Here is a 7,410-nt window from a genome sequence, read left to right as displayed (position 1 = left end):
GGGTTCTGCAGTGTTTGGTTTGAGAGGTTATTGGAGCAGGTGCCCTCTGGGTTGGGGTTGGGGCTGTGCCTCAGCCTGGTGTTTTGGAACCAGGGCTGGTAATAATCAATTGTTACTTCTCTGTCATCTCCACTTCTCTACTCTCTGCACTGATACTTGGGCACTACCGCTGCATGGTACTCACAGTTATCTCAAGCAGGGCTGTTTAGGGAAATCGGTGCACATTCTCCCTTTTCAATCCTCCAGGGAGAGAAAAGCTGTCCAGAGAGAGCTTCTTAGTTTCTCCCAGTGTACCGCCTGACTCCTGTGGTTCTGACCTGTGGTAGCTCTTATTTGCAGATCTTTCTAGATGCCCCTGTGTGCTTGTTGGGTGTTTTTTGTTGAGTTTTAAATGTTCAGCTTATTGTCGTTTCAAGGGGAGAAACCTGGAAACATCTCTCACTCCACCATGTTTCTGACATCAGTTCTCAAATTCTTAATTACTAGTTGAATCAATAATTTTTCTATGGCACATCACTTGAAAATTGTTGTATGTGTGTGTGTATCTTATAGAAAAATCATCCAATACTTCATGTAAATTTATATTTTATATATTTATTACATATTTAATCATCTTTGCTACATATAATCCATCAAAATATATATTGAGTACCTAATAGCAGGGCATTCTATTAATGCTGAGGGTGATGCTTAGATTACAAAAATACTTTTTCATTCAAAAAACTTAAAAATCTAGGGATGCATGTAATAGTCATTAATTTAACAAATGCTTCTTGAGTTCCAAGAATGTTGGGCCTTGTTCTAGGCAGTGGAAGCATATTAAAAATTTTGTCACAAGGTGTGAAAGCCCAGATTACAAATTTTCATGTCTACAAGTGCTAGTAGGTAACATATATCACTGAAAGTGCCAAAGACAGTGAAAAATATGATAATGCATGCACTATCTAATGGGTAGAGGCTACTCATTCTAGTTGCATATGGAAAGGCAGACTTGGAGTTGCCAGCGTCCTCAGATTTTTAGAAAAGAAGGAAATCTGGATTTTATGTTAAATATGGGAAACTAAGTTTATTTATTCATAAAATTCTGAGTGGGCCAAACAAAACACATTTGTATGCCAAATCTGGCTCATTTACTGACAACTTGTGACCACTGCATTAAAGATTATAGACAACTAAAGTTCACAGACAATCAGAACTATTGGAGTACCAAGGAAAAGACAGTAACTTGAGCCTAAGGTAGCCAGTGTAGATTATAAAAAGGAGGTAGGGGTATTGAGCAGGAGACCAAGCACAGAATGGGGGAGTCCTGGCTCCAGAGAGCTTCATTTACCTATGTCTTTGTTTGTGAATTGAAACAAGGAACCCATATAATAATAGCACAGTAAGCATTTTTGCTAAAAGCAGCATTTTATTAGTCATATCATATTTGGGTTCAGTTATCTCTGTCAAAAATTTTACCCATCCCCATCCTCAAGGAAATAATATGACATCCTTCCACCTGACAAAACTCACTGTAATCTTTGGTTCTAGCCAGCTAAAATGAAAACACTGCAGTGAGTCCAGAGAATAAAGACAGTGGCATTATTTTTTTTTGTTTGTTTCTGGATTTATAGAAGTATAATAGACAATTAGTTGCTCATATTTACATTGTATAATTCAATGAAATTTTTTTCAATTATAGTTGGCATACAATAATATATTAGTTTCAGTTGTACAGCATAGTGATTAGAGATCTATATAACTCACAAAGTGATCACCCCCATAAATCTTGTACCCCTCTTCCCCTTTTCATATTTATTACAACATTGTTAACTATTTTATTTATGCTACACTTCATATCTCCATGTCTATTTTGTAACTATCCATTTGTACTTCTTAATCCCTTTGCCCATTTTTGCCATCTCCCCCAAACCTCCTCCCATCGGGTAGCCCTCAAAATATTCTCTGTATCTATGAGTTTATTTTTGTTTTCGTTGTTGTTGTTTATATTGTACTTTATATTCCACATGTACGTGAAATCATGTGATATTTGTCTTTCTCTATCTAACTTAGTCCATTCAGCACAATACTCTCTAGGTCCATCAGGCAATTTCTATTTCCATCTCCTTCTTTTTAATCTGTGTGTGTCTTTCAATCTGAAGTGAGTCTTTTGTAGGCAGCATATGTAGAGGTGTTGTTTTCTTATCCATTCAGCTACTCTAATCGTTTGTTGGAGCACTTAATTCCTTTTATTTGAGGTAGTTATTGATAAGAATGGAGTTATTGCCATTCTTTATTCCTGTTTTTGATTTTTTTTTTTTCTTAAAGAAGTCCCTCCAACATTCCCTGTAATACTGGTTTGGTAGGGATAAATACCTTTAGTTTCTTTTTGCCTGGGAAGCTCTTAATCTGTCCTTTGATTCTAAATGATATCTTTACTGGATAAAGTATTCTTGGTTGTAGATACTGGATTTCCATCATGTTGAATATTTCATGCCAAACCCTTCTGTCCTGCATAGTTTCTTTTGAGAAATCAGCTATCAGTCTTATGAGTACTCCTTTGTAGGTAACTATCTGCTTTTCTCTTGCTGCTTTTAAGATTCTCTCTTTGCGTTTAACCTTTGGAATTTTAATTATATATGTCTTTGTGTGGACCTCTTTAGGTAATTTTTTGAGACTCTCTGAGTTTCCTGGGATTGTATGTCTATTTCCTTCACCAGATGAGGAAATTTTTCCATCATTATTCCTTCAAATAGCTCTTCAATGTTTTGTTTTCCTTCAAGTACCCCTATGACACAGACATTTTTACTTTGATTGTGTCCAATAGGCTCCTTAAATCTTATTATATTCTTGGTTAACTTTTCTTGCTGTTCTGATTGAGTGTTCTTGGCTTCCTCATCCTCTGTATTGGTGATTCAATCCTCTTCTTTATCCACTCTGTTGATACTCTCTAATCTATTCTTCATCTCAGATAATGAATTCTTCATTTCTGACTTGTTCATTTTTATAATTTCCATTTTTATGTATTTTTTTATCTCTTTGTTAAAGTTCTCACTGAATTCATTTACTCTTCCCCTAAGTTCATTGAGCATCTTTATAACCAGTTTTTTTTTAACTCTACATCTGGTAGATTGCTTTACTCCATTATTCCTGGATATCTGTTCTGTTCTCTCATATGATTTTTACTTCTTTGTCTTTCCATTTTGGCTGCTTTCCTGTATCTGTTTCTATGTACTAAACAAAACTCCTAAGTCTCCTGGTCTTATTAGTGTAGTACGTGTCCAGTGGCACAATCCTGAGAAGGGTTCAGCTGCAGACCAAGTTCAAGCCCAGCCTGTGCCCCTCTGGTCCACCTGTTAAGATTCAGCAAGCAACCCACAGATGCTATGCTTATAGTTGCCTCAAGAAGGCATGCCAGAAACTGAGTTCAGCTGCCACCAGTGTGAGTCTTGGAGCTGGCTCAGTAAGGATCACCAGACCCGTGGAGGATACAACTGAATGTGGCTTAGGTGGGGTGTGAATTGGGGAATGTAGATTTTCAGGGAATCCTCTGGGCAGAGCAACCTCTGTTATCCAGTTCAGTGATGTCTCTGCTATGGCAGCACTGAGTCCACATACTGGGAAACAGGGAGGGCTCAACAGAGGAACAATAGACATCACCAGCAATTCTGCTCAGGAGAGAGTCTTGTCTCCGGCCCTCGCTCTGCCAACTCGGTGTCCCCCTGTAAGTCTATGGTGTCCCCATCCTCCGAGCAGCCTTCCTGGCACTGGTGCTCAGAATGAGCAAGCCCATCACTGTGAAAGTCCATTCACGGACATGGCCCTTTTAAGATGTGTCTACAGCTGCCATAGCCTCTGTCTCACTCAGCCATTTGGGACCAGGCAGGTTCATGTCTTTGCCCCCTCCTACCTTCTACCATTGCAAGTTGATTAATTATTTATCTCCCTAGTTGTAATGCTTCTGTTCATCTAGATCCCAGGTGACTTTGCTTTCTGTTTGCTCCATGTTTCTGTCACAACTTTGATGTGGTCACAAGAGGGATGAACAAAGCCTCTATCCACTATGCCATGTTTCTTTGGTATCCTCCAGTGGCATTATCTTTTAAAGAGAGAAAGAAAATTTTAAAAGGTTGCATAGCAGGTTACTGAAGAAATTGAAAAATTTCAGAGGCATGCAAAAAGACAAGAAAAGTGTCAATAGGAAGTGGACGGTAGGTGCACATTCTACTAAATCATTGTTAGTAACTGGAAGTGAAAATTCAAATGCAGCATCTACATGCCCAGAATGACGAACAATCAGCAATCACACAAATAGATTAAATGTTGGACTACAATTGCACAAGGATGAAAGAAAGACTAAGAGGGCATGATATGTTGAGGAAGGGTTTGCATAATTAAGCAATTCTAAGTTTTTCTTCAATGGCATTGCATTTGAGGTACTTCCAGTAGCAGACAGCTAAATGATAGAAAGTTTACAGTGTATAACCCAGATGCTAGACCCTTTACTAAAATTGTTCATTTTGTCCCTATTCATGTACTTTATTCATTTCATTAGAATTAGAGGACTAATATATACAGTAAAGTTTTAATTATCCTTATGAGGAAAAAGTATAAGGTAGAAAATTCAATAGACCAAAAGTGGATTTGAGCTTTGAACTTCAACTCTTTCAAATGTGAACGCTTCACAAAAATACTGATATATGGTGTCACTTGCTTAATAGCATATTTCTCCTTTATGACTCTGTCTGAGATGGTTCAAAGGTACTTAAGGAGAAGGAAAAAAAGCAGGGGCAAGGAAGAATAAGTGTAAAGAGAACAATAAGATTGTTTGGGTGATTAACAAAATCAATCAAGAATAAATGACTAATAAATGAATAAATGACCAATAAAAAACATAGCATAGTTGATAGAGGGTTTGTTCATCCCTTGTGCGACCATATATAAAGTCCACAAAGAAACCCAGGAATGAAATGGAGTTTTGTTTCCCATTCCATAGAGAATATGCTGAGTTCATTTATTTATGATTACTCAATGCTGACCCAGCAAATGAGATAAGTTGCCTATAGAATTGCATTCAAAAGGTTGAGATCATGGGTTTCATTCCTTATTCACCCATACAACCCATTCATTCATATACAAAGCTATTAATGAGCATCTGAGTATAGTGAAAATGATATAAGACCTAGAGTTAGAAGACTTGGATTCAAGTTGAAGCTCTAACATTTACTCATTTTAAACGGCTTGACACTGAACAAGCAACTTAAATTTTCTAAGTCTCATAAAATGGGTGTGGCCACAGCTTTTCCGCCTGCCTTATAGTGCTGTTGTGAGATAATAGGTACAAAAAGTCTTTGTAAACTGTCAAGTACCACTCAAGAGTTACTAGTACATATCAAACACATCAGTCAATTGTGATCCATTTTCACATGGTCTATCATGCTGTATGTGAGGTAGGGATATAATTTGGAAATTGAGTTAGAAGAGCTAATACAATGACAGGAAACAAAGGAGAAGGACAAGAGTGTGTTTTGTGTCCGTGGATTGTATAAAATCAAGATTTTTAAAGTTTTACAGAAGCACAAAATCCAGAAGACTAGGTATTTCCTGCAAAGGCAACCTTTCCATCTGTAATCTTGATTCTCATTCTTTTCCATCTTTATCGCCACATTCTGTTCTCTCCTTCTGCATTATCTTCAAATCAATCCCTGCCATATTTTTTGTGTTATAAACATCCTTTAATATTCCTCATCATCCTCAGAACAAAGCTCACATTTTAATGACACAAAAAAGCCTTCCATGACTTGCCCTCTGTCTTCCTGTCTTGTGTTTCATTCTTCGTCACTATCTATACCTTTGAATTGCTTGTCATTCTTTCAGCCCTGTTGCCTCATGCTATCCATTTTGCTTAATATGACCTTTGCCTTTACTTCACTTGGCTAAATTCTGCTTCTCAGATGCTGTTCATATATCTTCTTTTCTCACCTTCCTTAGAACCTCAAGATTGAGTTAGGCTACTTTCCTCTGTAACATACTGCCTCTATCATTGCAAGTACCAAATTGTATTATACAAATGATTTCTTGTTTATATGTCTTTTTTACTTTCAAGACCATAGGCTCCTCAAGAATTGGGATTTACAGGTTCATAACAAAAAGTCTGGCACATACATAGGAAATACTTTTACTGGTTGGATGAGGTTACCTGTAGTTAGGAAAGCTGAGAGGATAAAGAACTCTGTCATTACTTATGTATCAGAGTAAGTCAGTACTATGCCTTACTCTTGATTCACAACTAAAATAAGTTGTGCCATGGAAATGAGAATTTCGATTGGGATAGAGATTCATAAATATGTTATTTAGGGACATGGTACATTTAAGGGTCTTAGAGAAAGCCTAGGCAAAATGCCTCAATGGAAGGCACTCATCAGATCTAAGGGTGACAACCAAGAGCTGGTAACTCTGGATATGAGCATATCCAAGGGCCGGTTTAGTCCCAAGGAGCACACAGATTCAAAGTATAGCTAGGCAAGCAGTATGTGGAAGAGAAGTAGACATAGTACTCATAAGGTAGGTTAGTGAAAACTCTCTTGTTCTTGCTATAGAATGGCTAGCCTACGTCTGGAAGTGCCAATGCTGGTATGAGTATACAAAAAAGCAGAAGAGGCCAAATTGATTGTGAATAATCTAATCCTCCAATGAGAACATACCTTCAGCCCTCAGTGCATTCCAAGGAGATAGTGCTGTATGACTCATAATAGGCCATGACTACCTTTGAAAACTCCCAGATGCTTAAAGAGGAACTGTTGTATCATTTTCATATGTTAAGCATATTTTCTTTCATTTAATATGACAAGAGGCAGAGAGCAAATATATTTGTCTCTTAGTAGGCCAGATATTCTATTCAGCTGACACAGGTAGCTGCTATAGCAGTCCTAGGACATAGTCTTCAAGCTAAAATACAAAACATGTCATTCAGCGCTGTCATGAACAAATGTAACAAAACTCAAAATATGAGTTTTAACCTCCTAAAACATTGCTGACAATTAGCATCTTCACTTCTTTATCTGAATCTCTTGTCATTGCTTCTAACTGCTTATAACATTACAGCCATAATTTGAATCAGAACTTTCTATAGGCACTTTTTTATTTAGAAATGACCATATCACCTCAAACCAACTTAATCATCAATATATACTTTTTTTTTAAAATCAATGTACACTTTCAAAGGTGATTAACAGTATGGAATATTAAGTGACCAGTGACTCTAAATCTACTAGAGAATGCCTTCATTACAATGAATTTATGAATTTCTGGATGAATGATTATAGATAATAATAACCATAATAATATTAATAGTAATAATAATATTAATAGATGCCATTTATCAAGTATTATATACCAGGATATTATGTACATTATTTCATCAATTCCTCA

The sequence above is a fragment of the Pteropus alecto genome, unplaced genomic scaffold (assembly GCF_000325575.1).
Source record: "Pteropus alecto unplaced genomic scaffold, ASM32557v1 scaffold168, whole genome shotgun sequence".
NCBI lineage: Eukaryota > Metazoa > Chordata > Mammalia > Chiroptera > Pteropodidae > Pteropus > Pteropus alecto.
Note: the sequence above shows the minus strand (reverse complement) of the source record.